The following is a 16,281-nucleotide window of genomic DNA, read 5'->3' as shown; positions in this document are numbered from 1 at the left end:
ACCTGAGAATTCCTGAAAGTTTGACAATTGTTGGAACAAGTTTGTTGCAGATTTTAAGTCAGAAACAAAGACAGTTGTGTCATCGGCATATTGAGAAAGCTTAAATTTTTTGTTATGTATATTAATTCCTTGAATAGATTTGTCAGTTCTGATAGCATTAGCTAGAATTTCAGCACATAAAACAGATAAAATGCCTGAGAGTGGACAGCCTTGACGAACGCCCCTCTCAGGTTTGAAAAACTCAGACGCATATCCGTTGTTTATGAAGCAACTGGAGCAATCCGTATAAAAGGTTTTTATCCACTTTTGAATGATGGACCGAAGTTAAAAGCTTGTAGGGTTTTATGAAGAAAATTCCAGTCGACAGTGTCAAAGGCTTTCTTAAAATCGATGAATATAGCCAGCCCAGGGATGTCTTCTAATTCAGTTACCTTCATGATATCCATAATAAGCCTAATGTTTTGACCAATATAACGGTCTTTGACGTAACCGGTCTGATCATCATTGATTATTTTGGGAAGAACTTTTGAAATCCTATGAGCTGTGGCTTTAGATGCGATTTTGTAATCACCATTACATATAAGTAGTGTTAGCGGTCTCCAGTTTTCAAGATATGATTTATCTTTACGTTTTTTTGGTATTACTTTGATAATTCCTTGCTTTTGCGTTATATTTAAGTGTTGATGATCGAACCCGTAATTTAGACTTTGTACCAACTCTTTACCCAGCATCGGTCAGAAGTGGAAATAAAACTCTACTGAAAGTCCGTCGCTTCCAGGGCATTTGCCCTTGGCGCACTGCTCAAAAATGTGAAGACACTCTTCGTTAGTAAGTGGGTGCTCTAGTTCATTTTTTCCAGTTTCATCTAGCTTATCAAGATTAGGATCCTCAAAGAATAGTTTGTACTTTGAATTGTTGCACAGCGCTGCAGTATAGAGGTTTTTATAGAACATCTTTCCTTGTTCTAGGATTTCATTCGGAGAAGTGATTTCTCTATCGTCGTTTGTTTTCAATTTTGAAATATGCGTCTTACAGTGCTGTCTTTTCTCTAAATTCAAGAAATATTTAGTGTTTTTTTTCGCCTTGTTCATGCCAGCGTTTCTCTTCTTTTATTGCGCCTTTTGTTCGTCCACAGCACATAAGTCAGCTCTAAGACGATAAAGTTACTTCGCGCTCCGCTTCAGCAGTCATCAAATGATCAATTTGAGTTAAAGGTCCTTTTCTGCGTTCTCTATTTTTCCGTTTTGTATACTGGACACAGAAGCCTATCACTTCCATCTTTATCATGTCCCAGTAAAGACCTTTGTCCTCTGGATTTTTAAAATCAGGTATCTTGTTAGAAAGTTCCTGTATGAACTTTTTATCACCCAGCAGGGAGTTGTTTATTTTTCCAAAAACCGGGGCCTCGTTGAATGTATTCTTTTAATTGCAGATTAAGAATAACTGCAGAATGATCAGACAATGTGTAATTAACAATTGTAGAGTCTTTCACAGAGTTTGACAAGTCTTTTGAAACCAGCCAGTAATCTAGCCTGCATTGTACTTTTTGGGAATTGCTACGCCACGTGTATTGTGACTGATTGGGGTGTTGACTCCTCCATACATCTTGTAAATTGTCGGTTTTGCATAAATATAGATTACTTCATAGAAAGTGCGACGTACGGATTTTTATTCACGAGTTGCAAAGTTTTGCAACGAGTGAATAAAATCCGTACAAAGCACTTTCTATGCTGTGATTTGTTTATTGTATATATCGAGAATTAAACCATTGTAAACTTTACGCGATTTTTCTAGTTTAATAAATGCAGTTATTAAAATTTCTCAGCAGCGCGAGGAAAAACGAAGCTGTAAAATAAACAACGCTTTCCAAGCAAACTCGCTATATTTATCGAATTAAAAATAAAAAGAAATACTGGCGACAAACTCTCCTAGACAAAAACTTTATTTAAATAAACACACAGCGTTATATTTTGAAAGAAGAACCTTTCGTATCGCATCGAATAAAAGGTCGCCACAAGCGAATGAACTACTGGCGAATCAACTGGCGAATTTTGAACACATTGTGATAACACAAGAAGTCGGTGATTTAAACAATGATAACGACGTAAATACACATTCAAAAATGCAATTTACTTTACCAGGGCGTTCCCAAGAGTGCTTGAATATTCTTAAAAAGTCCGCGGATGCGTTGTCCGAAGAAAGTCTTAAGGTTTTTTTGTTGTGGGGGGGGGGCGGAGAAGGGGGTTTTGGAATGGAAAAAAAAAAAGGAAGGCGCGGATGTTTTGCTTGTAAACATTCCTTCGTGGTGGGCCAAAAAAATGAGCCGAGACGCAGAGGACGGAATTCATCTTTAATTGCTTTCGCTTCCACTTATCGACACTCGTTTGTCTTCATTTCGCCTTTGCGGATTGATTCAGTATAATTACTGCTATGCATTCTTTAGGCTTTGCTGAGCATGCCACTTTATAAAGCCTGAATTGTCTTTCCATAAAATTCTTTATAAAAAGTAAGTTTTGCAAAGAAAATGAAACGTGTAGCCATGTTTTCAAAACATAAACTGCCGTCGAGAGCAAACTTGCTGCTCGCTGTTTCCTCAACCTCGTTGGAAACCATTTGAGTTCTTGCGAATTCTCGCGCTTTGATTGGTCGAGTCGTTCTACTCTAGATGCTGATTGGTTATATTCTTCACATGTAAAAAAAGCTATACGTGAAGCTGATTGGACGTATCGCTTTTCTCACATGTGAAATATAGCAAATATGAGTTCTATTTGAAATATTTATTGCCCAAAATTCTCGCTATATATATAATAAATTATTGATTTCGCTAATTACTGCTTTTTTCCTTTCAATAGAAGTTCCGCCGGTTTTGTCTAAAGGTGCTAGGGTGCAATTGAAGTCACCCCCAAGAATTATTTGCATATCAGCGTATTCTCGAAGGGTGTCATTGAGCTTTGAAAAGAATATTTTTTGACTGTTATTGTCGTTTGGGCTGTAAATATTGCAAAGTAAAAACGAAGAATCATACAGCGAGACTTCTAGCAGTATATACCTTCCGTTTTTATCAGTTATAACGTTTTTAATGCAAACATCTAATTTCGGATTAAAAAAGATTGCAACGCCTTTTGAATGATTTGTCCCGTGACTGAAGAAAAAATTCCCTCCCAATTCTGATTTTCACACTGCTTCTATATTTTCCGTAGAGTAAGTTTCTTGAAGAAAGATTACATCAAATTTATAGTTGTGAAGCCATCTGAAAAGTTGTCTCCTTTTTCTTGTTTGGTTTAAACCTCTTGCATTGAGTCGGAGCAAAACGAAGCTTTAAACGGTGCTGTCATATCCCGTGATTGTGTAATATTTTCTTACCGCTTTGAGGGAAGACTTCATGGTAATCCGAGTTGTGATATTTGAACCATATTTCGATTTTTAAAAAGATAGTGCTATTCTTGCAGCTTGACTTTAGAAATTGGAACAAGGCATAGTTGTATCTTACAAGATTGATCAAATATAGTTGTTTACTTGTAGATATTACTGTATTACTAGATAGTTGCCAACTGACACGCTTTCAATTTACGACTCGGAGAGCTGTTTTTGATCAGTTCAGAGTGAAAAATAAACAAAATAATAGCTCTTTAAAAGATCCTTCTCGTAGCCGAAACCGATCACAAGAAGAAGCACAATAGGTGAGTGAGGTTCCGTACCACAAGTGAACAGTGGAGTGAATTGTGACTTTACATAAAGGCACGTGTAAGTCTAGATAGGGTGCGCGGATGACTCTCACTGGTGTGGGGTGCAGGCTTCAAACCTGTAGCCGATTAGCGTCGGAGCGGTTCGATTCCGCCTTCTGCGCGCCACTTTTTTTTACCCAGATGTTTACCGGTAAAAGAAGGATTTGAACGACTTAAGCTGTGTTCACATCTAACCCGAAACATGTTTAGAATAAACTTGATTCAACGAAACATGTTTCGCCTAAACATGCTTGTTATTGCACTGTTCACATTAGGTGTCAGTTTCAAACACGTTCCATGCCCAGTGTGTACTTTATGCGGTTTTCTATAAATCTTGTACACTTAAACCGAAAAATATAGCTCAAAATTTCAATAAAGTTTCCATTAAATCTTTGTCCTTCTGTTTATTTTCAAGCTATTCGATGGAGCAGGCTTTCAAGGGTTTAGCAAGGAGATAGTATTGTCAGTATTTGCGGTATCTTGGGTAAAAGAATATTCTTTAGTGAAGTTTGTTTTTGCATTGCAATGCTGTGCGCTTGTATCCGCCGTCGTAAACTTTCGTGGCGATGTTCTACAAAATATTCTGCTTTCTACCCATCGCCGATAATTCCTGTTGTACCGCTTCATTAGCCCATATTTTAAATAAACATTTGGTCTCATAGAAGCTCATAGAAGGCCCAATTTTAAAGCTTTTGGCCACTCGCCTTCTCATCGCATGTCCGCCATTTTGAACGTGTTTAGTCTGATCATGATTGAAACTACTTCGTGAGGTAGTTTCAATCATGATCAGAATAAACATGTTTCAATCATGATTCGCGCAATGCACTGCCTGATGTGAACACTTTTCACAAGGAAACATGTTCCATTCGTGATCAGACTAATTATGTTTCGGCCTAGTGTGAACACAGCTGTGGACTATTTTCTCCAGAAAAATCTTTACAGGATACTGCCTACTGACAGTTCACACTTAGTGCTTACATGGGGACAAGGTATCCTCTCTCTCTGAAGAATTCTTCATCGTCGTCAATGAGGTTATTTCTATACATTTTCCTATGTCTCTGCTATGAAAGAAATATATTTAACAGGAAGGTAACGCAAAGAAAAACATTGAATCTAAATCAGGAGAATGTACTGAATGTATTCATCCATACTTACAAATGTTTTTCTGTTTCTTTCTATAAGACTGTTGTTTAAGCTGTGTCTTGAGGTGTCGTAAATTTCAAGTTCTCCACCGCTGGGTACTAAAATTTCAGAAAAGAGGAAGGGTTACAATATAATGAAAGTGCAATTAAAACCGAAAAAAAAAAGCCTGGAGCCATTAAGGACGTTCGCGCGAAAATCTTCCAAAATTGCAATTTTTTTTTAAACTTTCACCACTGCTAGTTTACAAGTTACTTATGTCAGAAATATAAAAAAAATTGGGGTCACCGAATTCGTTTTCGAGATATGATATCGGAAAGAAGGCGCTTATTTGGATAAAATTGACTTCGTCACTCGATATGATCTCTGCGGCTTCTGGCAACAAAATATTTTAAATGAATTGATGCAGGCCAAATGCCTTTGTCCGAATTTATTTGAGTGGGTCTATTGAAGAAAAAATGAAAAAAAATAATAAACTTCTAACATTCAAATTTGGCTCATTTTTTGTTAATCGATAGAGATCTATCTCAAAAGGTTATATATCCCGAAAAAAATGGGTGTCACCGACCGTTTAAGAGAGGAAACTGCAAGCGAAGTTAACGCAACGGCTACCCACCCTATATGTGTTTGGAAAGTTTTCTCAGCGCGCACGCTCATACATGGCGTGGCGTGACGTTGCGACATGAATTACGTGCGCAGTAAGGATGCGCATAAACAATTAGCGCGAATAAACCCATTCTATACCGCAATCCCACCCTCTATGCGCGCGCCTGCAGGGAATCTCGGTAGTTGTATTCATCAAACCCTGCGCGAAACTCAGCAACGATGCACATTGCAGAGTCTCGCGCATGGTTTGATGAATACAACTACCGTGATTCCCTGCAGGCGCGCGCTATAGAGGGAATCGGGTATTGTTATTAGGTTAAAACCGACAGTGGTTTCCTTAAGGCCCGTTTACACAGGCGATTTTTGTCTCGCAACTCAATGCAATTTTTGTCGCGCCGAAGTTGCAGCAAGTCGCCGCGATATCGCGACGACTTCATGCAACTTCGCTGCGATATCGCAGCGATAAAAAAATCGCCATGAAATCGCTGCGAGTTTGCACGCGTGAAAACTAGTGGCGATAAAATCGCCGCGAGTCGCAGGAGTTTCGAGCCTGTTCGAAACTTGATGCAACTTCGGCGCGACAAAAGTTGCATTGAGTTGCGCGACAAAATCGCCTGTGTAAACGGGCCTTTAGTACTGAGTAATAACGAAAAAAAAAAACGCCGCTAAAATGAGGTGACATTTCTATTGCAACAATCCAATGTACAACGAAGCGAAAGCCAAGAAAAAACTAAAAGAGCGGAACGTTTTCACATTTATCTGTTGTGGATATTAATAAATATTGAAAACTACATTCATTCCTGTAAACTGTGACAACCAATATTTTTGTTTTCGTTTGTAAAGGCCTGAACTAAACTAGGAAACATTGTTGCGGAAACATTGTTCCTTGTCATGTTTCCAAGGTGGCTAAATTATCGAGAAGCAAGGAAAATGTTTTGCTGCCCGGGTGGCTAAACTAGGAAACAATGTTCCGTGAGCAAAGTGTCAAACATGCGCATAAACTAGTAAACATTGCTTCCATGGTGGCTAAACTGGGCAACGTACATATCTTTCGGAAGCAAAATTTGTGTCCGGGAAGCAAAAATGTTTTTGACTTGAGGCAAAAACATTTTTTGTTTCCGTGAAGCAAAATTTGTTTCCGAAACATATGTTTCCCGTGCGGCTAAAATGGGAAACATGGGCGTCCGCAACAATGTATTCTAGTTAAGCCAGGCCTTAAGAAAGCTTCTTCTTAAAACGGGCCGGGGTAAAACAATACTGTGAACTACGGTATCGTGTACCTTATTGTTACTTATTTTCGCGGCAACTTAATTTCGCGAATTGGCGAATGCGTTTAAAGGAACTAAATTTCGCGAAAATTGTCAAAATACTGGTCTGCATGCATTAACAAACAGTAAGTCTCAAAATTGACACAACTGATTTTAAGTTTCCACCGCAATAGTTTCTAGTGACACTGAACAAAACCATACAACAAAATGAAACTAAAAAAAATTGACATGTTCCTTTGTAACAAAGTAGAGCTAGTTCGACGACTGAATCAAGATAATTATATAGTAAACTGATGGTAACGCTGATTAATCATAACGAATTACATAGAAGGGTACTTAAGTTCGCGTCGTTATATTTCGCGTAAACCTTTTTTCGCGGGTCTTTAATTTTCGCGATTTTCAAAAAAACGCGAAAATTAAGTTCCGCGAAAATAAGTAACAATATATAAAGTATTTAACTGTACCTCCTTCCGCTCTCCAGTCAACTTGAATAGCGTCTGGAACACGACATTCGTCCCCCGCTCTGAAAAAAGGAAAACAACATTGCAACATCACAAAAGTGCTGGCTTTTTTTTTTCTTAATTTTGTAGTACAAAAAGTATTCTTTTTTCTTTGAATTCTGCCTTCTGCGCGCCACTTTTTTTTACCCAGATGTTTACCGGTAAAAGTAGGATTTGAACGACTTGGACGATTTTCTCCAGAAAAATCTTTACAGGATACTGCCTACTGACAGTTCACACCTAGTACTTACATGGGGACAAGGTATCCTCTCTCTGTGAAGAATTCTACATCGTCGTCAATGAGGTTATTTCTATACATTTTCCTATGTCTCTGCTATGAAAGAAATATATTTAACAGGTAGGTAACGCAAAGTAAAACATTGAATCTAAATCAGGAGAATGTATTCATCCATCCATTTACCATCTTTATTATTTACTACAAACTTGATGAATTCGATATTGCTGATCTTAGCAGTATGCAGGACGCGTGTCACTTATCAACCTAGTAAAAATGGCCCAGCTCACAACGAGTCTCTCGTAGCTCAGTTGGTTAGAGCGCCCAACCGGTATCTGGGAGGCCATGGGTTTGATTCCTGTCGGGGACTCAGAATTTTTCTTTGTCCCATGCTCGTGTCATGTTGAATACTTCATCTTCATTATTCATCCATACTTACCACTGTTTTTCTGTTTCTTTCTATAAGACTATTAAAGCTGTGTCTTGAGGTGTCGTAAATTTTAAGTTCTCCACCGCTGGGAACTAAAATGTCAGAAAAGAGGAAGGGTTACAATGAAAGCGCAATTAAAACCGAAAAAAAAGCCTGGTGCCATTAAGTGTGCATTGCACGTATTTGTTTCGCAGCTTCGCTGAGCCAGGCACACAGCTGGAACCAATGGATTTAAGAGAAAAATAAACCTACCCCAAAACACAATTGTTATTTGGTCAAAACCGACAGTGGTTTCCTCTAGCACTGAGTAACAAAAAAAAACAATGAAAAACGCCGCTAAAATGAGGTGACATTTCTATTGCAACAATCCAATGTACAACGAAGTAAAAGCCGAGAAAAACTAAAAGAGCGGAACGTTTTCACATATGTCTGTTGTGGATATTAATAAATATTGAATACTACATTCATTCCTGTAAACTGTGAGAGACTGTGAGAGACTGTGAACTATGTTTCTCGCGCAGCTAAACTGGGAAACATTGGCCTCCGTAGCAATGTTTCTGCAAAAATGTATTCTAGTTTAGCCAGGCCTTAAGGAAGCTTTTCCTTTAAAACGGGGGTAAAACAATACTGTGAACTACAGTATCGTGTATTTAACCGTACCTTCTGCCGCTCTCCAGTCAACTTGAATAGCGTCTGGAACACGACATTCGGCGCACGCTCTAAAAAAAAAAAGAACATTGAAACATCACAAAAGTGCTGGCGGTTTTTTTTTTAAATTTTGTAGTACAAAAAGTATTCTTCAATTTGTAGCAACTTTTTTCAGTGGAATCCCGACTTCCGATAACTCCAACCAAAAGTCATTTCCCTTTGGATTTGCTTTATTCAGTTAAGGTTATTCCCCAGTATTGCATTGCGCATCCCTGCTGCGCGTAATTGCACGCGTGATTAGCACGCACTCACTAAAAATGGCGGCTTTTTCTTTACGGCTGGACCTCGCCAGAGAGGTAAAACGTCATTTTCTCGAAAACGAGCACGGTGACCTATCATTGTTTTCTTTTGTTTTGAATTGAGTATTAAATTCCTCACTGTAAAATAAATATGGACAAATTCTCAGTGTAAAATAAGAAACAATCGTCGAAAACGTGAATTTAGCCAGCATTCATGACTATAATCATGGTGAAATTATAAGGATTTATTGGGTATAAACAAGGTGATGTTGCTCTTAAACGAGCATGGGGACCCCCAATTTTTATTTCAAAATTTAAGTTCATATAAAATAAACAATCAATAGGCAAAGTTTGACAAAAATCTCAGTGCAGGATTCTATTTCAGTGGAATAACCTTAAACACTGAAATTTACCCCCGAATTCTCGCTCTCCCTTGGAGGTTCCACGAGAAATCAGGATAGATAGATAGATAGATAGATAGATAGATAGACAGACAGACAGATAGACAGACAGACAGACAGACAGATAAAGAAGTAGAAGTGAAGTGAAGTGAAGTGAAACTTTATTTAAACTCAGAATTCCATCAATTACAATTGGTTTTCATGAAAGCCGAGTAAGATTTAAAAATTTAAATAGAGTTAAATAACACGTAAATATTAAAGTGGGACAAACTATCAATAAGAAGACAGTAACATATCAAAGTCAATATCTTGCAGTCCTCTTTTAAAGGCTACAAGATTTTTGGCTGATTTAATTGAATTAGGCAAGGAATTCCACAATTTAGGACCAGCGTAGAGAAAACTCCTTTTCATAAAATCAGTTTTCGGTAATGGTAAATTAATATTTAATTCACTGTTCCTATAATATTGTAAGGATTTCTTGCCTCGACTTTGCAAAATCTGTCAGTTAAATAGGATGGGGCTTCACCAGTAGAAATGTTAAACATTTGAGTGGCCTTATGCTTAGCTCTTCGGGATTTTAGATCAGATCGACCATCCAAGTTCCTTTAGAACATCCTTTGAGCTTACATCATAGGCAGCCCTTAAAATAACCCTACCAGCCCTATTCTGTAGTTTTTGTAATCTGGTTGCTAGACCTTTAGATAAATTATCCCATCCAAATCACAATAGTCAAAAGATGGCTGGATAAGGGAATTATAAATAGTTATAAGAGTATCATCATTAACGAATTGCCTTATTTGTCTCAAGCCCCCGATTGCAGATGAGACCTTTTTTGCCTCATGGTTAATATGAGCGGACCATGATAAACGATCATCAATATAAACACCAAGAGATTTAGCAGAGTAGACACGTTTTATACTTGTATCACCTAACCTGATCTCAGGAGAATAGCCAAGGTTGGCAAGATTGTAGTTAGAGCCAATAATTAAAAATTCTGTTTTAGTGGTGTTTAAACTCAATTTGTTTCCTAAGAGCCACTGTCTAATATTTTCCAAATCATGATTTGTACCATTCTGTAATTCAAAATAATTCTTACCAGAAATGATTAAATTAGTGTCATCTGCAAACATTCTTGGGGCTGAGAAATTTAAGCAATTGGGTAAATCATTGATGTATAATAATAAATAGATAGATAGATAGATAGATAGATAGATAGATAGATAGATAGATAGATAGATAGATAGATAGATAGATAGATAGATAGATAGATAGATAGATAGATAGATAGATAGATAGATAGATAGATAGATCGAAGATAGATAGATAGATAGATAGATAGATAGATAGATAGATAGATAGATAGATAGGTAGATAGGTAGGTAGATAGGTAGGTAGGTAGGTAGGTAGATAGATAGATGGATGGATGGATGGATGAATGAATGGATGGATAGATAGAAAACTATATTTAACGACGGTAGCTTTGTTCACAAAAGCCGTCAATTACTATATTTATTACATTAAAAAATAGTGACAAGATTACAATACACAATTATCTATATAAATAGCTATGAACAAAAAGGATCAAACGCTTTTACAAACTATTCTAAAAATCGACAGAGAGATTGAAAGATTCTAGGATGGGTGGATGGATAGATAGATAATTTATTAGGCACAGAATTAATAAAGTTAACACTTATTTACAATCAAGCTGTGCATCTAAAGTATAGACTAAACAAAAGGATTCCACTGTTTTATTAGGGAAAGTACCAGTGACTGGTACTTTCCCTAATAATACAGTGGAATTGAGTGGTTTGATAGTAAAAAGCCAAACACCCCTGACAATGTCACAGAACAATATTATAGACACAGGTAAAGGTCAAATGAACCGAAATTTCGATTTTTTTATTTTAAGCCAAAGTGCTTATTAAAAATCCATACTATTAAAGCTGATTTCCAGTCCGTACTGCGCAGACTCAGGGTTTGTTTACGTTTTTGTTTTGAATTCGTTGAAACGTTACACTTCGGTGACAGCATACATGACGGTTTTTTTAGTCCGCCATTACAGTTCGTTTCGTTCAAGATTTCCGATGAGCTGAAACGTCGGTTTGAAATAGCGTCAAGGTTCTTTTACTCGTTATTATTTGTTCTGCAAGGATATCTGGCGTTAATAATGAAGAAAAAGGTAAGTTTGTCGGGGAATTTTTAGTTTTGCTTGTAAACATTCCCTTCGTGTGGGCTCACATAAACATTGCAGCCGAGATTGCGCAGTACGGACTGGAATTCATCTTTAAGGAATGAAACGAAAACAGTGAACGTTACCTTATTCGGCTTAACATTGGTTTGTTTGCGCCTTCTTCTTCACTTGATTCACTGAGAAATTAACAAGACAAGTTAACAAGATATGGAAGTTTTATATTGAAAGCAGTTGTATGTTTATACTTTGGTTCTGTTCAATTTATGAGCCCAGCTATCATTGGTTAGAAAAGTCGTGCAACGTCGGAGCTTACGTGTTGTTTTTCAACCAAACAGGTCCTTGTTAAGACGCCAGATCCCACTACTTTGGGACATTTAATTTAGACTGCATTTCTTGGGGCTCCGAATTTAGTTATTTTACGTTATTTTTTAAAAAAAATGCAAAATTGATAACGTATTAACAGATAAAACACAAATCTGATTGGACGTATCGCTTTTCTCACATGTGAAATATAGCAAATATGGAGTTCTATTTGAAAGGTTTATTGCCCAAACTTCTCGCTATATATATATAATAAATTATTGATTTCGCTAATTACTGCTTTTTTCCTTTCAATAGAAGTTCCGCCGGTTTTGTCTAAAGGTGCTAGGGCGCAATTGAAGTCACCCCCAAGAATAATTTGCATATCATTCATTGAGCTTTTAAAAGAACGAGGACGCAAAAACAAGCAAAATTTGACGGATTCTCGGCACCTGTGCGAAAATAAAAATATTTTCCAAGCATTTTATTAAATTCTTCTGAAATTTGGCAGAGTTAACAAACATAAATGGAGCTATGTTCTCGACTTAGCCGACATGTATCGTTGCTTTCGATCGATGTTACGGTACGTCACATGTTTGGTTTAGAGAGGTTCAATTATTTTTTGCTTGATCAACATTTGGATGTCAGCTAAGTCACACAAGAAACCTTTTTTCACAAGTATTAAATGCCACAAAGCAGAAAGGTTTTAAAAGAAAAGCTAGGGAGAAAGTCACATAAATATTTATTTGCGTGACATTTTTAGGTGTTCATTTTCACACCTTTCTGATGGGAAATTGACATTTTTGACTTTAAATTTGCATTCTACGGTAAAAATTACCTTTAGGTAGTGTTAGCAGGAATTCATTCAAAGTTGATAAATTATTTTAAAATGGCCCCATTTTACATCCATCTGACCCGTACGTAATACCTTAATACAATTGAGTTCGACACGACGATAGCGCGACGTTTGAACGGGGCCTAACATCCCTTTGCACTCTACAGAAAGTAAATTCGTCTCATGTAATGGATGTCATGGTTTTACTGTTTAAAATAAAAGTCACTTACGCAGCTGTGATCGCTAAAGCCTCAAATGCACTCCGAGCCAACAGCTCAACCGGAAGGCTGCGAGTAATGGAAAGAAGAGACAAAATATAATACGAGCGATGAAACGAGCGATGGGAAAATTTTGAAAAAGGTTTTTAACGTGACACAGAAACGCGAGTAGGGACCTTACGAGACCAAGACGGCGACTCTGACGACAACGTCGACTAAAAAATGAATTTATATTTTACTTAACAATCCCACGTCTATCCTAATTTATTTAGTGCGTTCACTGGTGTCAGAATTGATCTCGAGCTGAATATGTAAGCGCATTATAAAATTCAAACTAGAAACATGAAAATTTCGCTGTCGTTGGTTCACGTTCTCCAGACTACTCAAAATTTGGCCATTTCACGTCGTTGTTTTGCAGAGGATGACAGAAATGTACCAAGATCATGATGGATAACGCAAGCTATTGTACTGCTGCTTGTTTGGCGACGTTCTCGTTACAGTCGCCGTCGTGGTTTCGTAAGGTTCCTAGTATGTTACCAACAAGAACGGGCCTTGAACGAATCATACCTAAAAACAATGGTGGTAGAACACGAACATCTCATTTCCATTTCTAAGTTTAAACCTTGTAGCGAGAGGATGACAATCGCCTTAAATCGCCCAACAAAGTGTGCAAATGAGAACAGAGTAATCTCGAATTATTCCAGGTCAAGGCTATAGGAAAAACAAGTTTTTCAACTTGTTAAAACATGTTTAAAACATGTCTGTCTGCCTAAACAGAAAACGAGCTTAACAGGTTGGAAGAAAAGAAACCTTGCCAGGCCGAACAGGCATGCAACAAGCTAAACACGTCGTGTCGTGTATCACATTGTGTCCTTTATAAATATTCTAATATTTTACCCTGAAGGAAACAGCACTGTACGGCTACCTTCTCTTTCTAACCGAGTCAGGACATCTCTGAAAAAATAAGAAAACGTCAACAGAACAAAGGAAAACTCGAAACTTTCATACAATAAAATTCCAACAATAATACCCCACACACATATGATGATGGTTGTGTGACAGCTGTAGTATTACTTGTTTTTTTTTTTTTTTTATCCCGAAACTCGGCTTCCATAGTCACCTCGTTTCTGACAACAGACAAAATAAAGTAATACTACAGCTGTCCACAGAAACCTCATCATTTATTTATGCGTGTATGTTAATTAAAACGCGTGACTTTGCGGCCTGAATTTTATATATATTGCGCGATGTGTGCCAGCAGCGGGCGAATATTCATCAAGAAAAATAAACATGCGTGACGGTTGCGTGACGGTATAACTTTATGTTAATTACGACACAAAATACAATCAAAGGATGACATTGCACAATTGCGCTGGGAAAACATTTAAACAAAACCAATCACTTCGAGAACACGAAAACTACGCTTTCGAGAAATTGGAAACGCAAAAGCGTTCAAGGAAAGAATGTCCAAAATATGGGAAAATGGTTTGTGAAAAGAAAAAAAAAAACAAGCGAGGCGGTGCCTCACAACACGTAAAGAATGTTTTAGAACTTTTGAACGAACGTCATGTTTAAATATAGAACATGACACTGGACAATAAAAGGTATATTATGCCACGGTGACAATAAAGCTTAAGTTGATTTTAAAAATGGCTGAGAGTGAAACCGGTTAACCGATTTGATGGATAATTTGGATTTAGAAGATGTGATTGACATTAGCTATGAAAGAGATATCGACGTAGAAGTCATTGATAAGTTTTGTTACCAAAACGTGGCCTTAATTAACGACAAGGTCCGGTTATTTGCAGACTATTGGATGCAGTTGTATTCAAGCTGCTGTTTACAGCGAGATTATGCTGTTGAACTGCTAAATGACAACAACCATTCAGGCATTTTTCCACAATCTTGATGCATTATTAGATGATGGATGCAGAGGCTGTATTATTGTATTACATAATCCACTGTACAAAGTCTCGTAATATATTTTAACTTAGATCAAAATTTTGTTGTAAATATCTATAGTTTTCTAGCATTTTCTTTTAGTTTAACTCTTTTTTGTTATGTCCCCGTATTAGTAGGGGAGTTTTTCCCCAGCTAGGGAAAAATGATATCTATCTATCTATCTATCTATCTATCTATCTATCTATCTATCTATCTATCTATCTATCTATCTATCTATCTATCTATCTCGTCTGTCTGTCTGTCTGTCTGTCTGTCTGTCTGTCTGTCTGTCTGTCTGTCTGTCTGTCTGTCTGTCTGTCTGTCTGTCTGTCTTATCTCTGGCTGAGGCCGCAAAGTCACGCTATTTAATTGTCATACACGCACACACAAAAAAAGCACTAAAAGTCTAATACTAAAGCTGTCCACAGAAACCTCATCATCTATGTGTGCATAAAGCTATCCATGGTGAATCAGCATTAGAAATCCCATGTTATATCAAAAGGCGCAATTGTCAACTTCAAGCTTTTCACAGAGAGAAGTTCATCGAACTAACTCCGAACTCTGAAGCCTACCGGAATTCATTTTATTGCAGAACTATCAGGGAATGGAACGCCTTACCTTACGATGTTAGGAAGGAAATCCCAGGCACAAAACATCCTGCGATACCCTCCTCCCTCCCCTTAACTCCCGATTACAAGTGGAATCTCTCAGCGTAATAGACTTAGGTCTAACTGACAAGGATGGAACAGCAACAACGACAACAACAACAGCAACTGAACAACAACATTCATTATTCCGCTTACTTATAAGCCAGTCTTCTGTAAGCCAGCAAAGGACGAACTGATAACTGTCACGTATTAGCCATCTTCTGAGATAATGTGTGTGAAAATACTCTATCATTTCTTGTAAAATTATAATCAGAAAAAAAAATGTTTAGAGGTGGAGAAACGGAAGTTTCCAAGTATAATTCTCTTACCAAAAATGGCCTAGAGGAAAAAACGCTGTTACGTCATCGTGATACGTCATCTGGTCAGGTTACTTAGCAACAATTGACAGTACACATTCATTCAGGTCTAATTGCTGGGTATATGCAATTAGTGGGCAGGGAATTTAACTGCTAGAAAGTTCTTTTGTTTTTATTTACATTTTTTGTATGAAAGTAGCCGGGGGTTATGCTCATAGTAGGCGGGGGAAATCCCTGGTCCCCGGCCTTAGTGAAAACCCTGACACGCTGTTTGACGTTTGACAAGACGGCTGGGGCAAAGAGGTTCTATTAAGATGGCAGACAGGATCATGTGACGAGAATGTACCGTATTTTCTCAAATAAACGCCGGGGGCGTTTATTTAAAACTTGGCCTCAGAGACCCGGCGTTTATTTGAAGCCGGCGTTTATTTGAAGCCGGCGTTTAATCGGGGTCCGGCGTTTATTTATGAAGTAAAATTTTCAATCATTTTTAAGTTGATTTATTATTTCACATTCTTCGAGACCCATGAACAGTTTGTCGTGGCGGGACGTTGTATCCCTTGGACCCGACCTCAAA

The 16,281-nt window shown here is 37.6% G+C and overlaps 1 non-coding gene across 1 annotated transcript; it reads left to right on the top strand.

Moving 5' to 3' along the window:
- The first annotated feature begins 3,761 nt into the window (after positions 1–3,761).
- On the top strand, positions 3,762–3,848 carry Trnastop-uca (transfer RNA opal suppressor (anticodon UCA)). Its single transcript has one exon. It is a non-coding gene; the product is annotated as a tRNA-Sec (tRNA).
- Positions 3,849–16,281: the final 12,433 nt, after the last annotated feature.

The sequence above is a fragment of the Oculina patagonica genome, chromosome 1 (assembly GCF_052425735.1).
Source record: "Oculina patagonica isolate OP01 chromosome 1, crgOcupat, whole genome shotgun sequence".
NCBI lineage: Eukaryota > Metazoa > Cnidaria > Anthozoa > Scleractinia > Oculinidae > Oculina > Oculina patagonica.
Note: the sequence above shows the minus strand (reverse complement) of the source record. Positions and strands in the feature narration are given on the sequence as shown.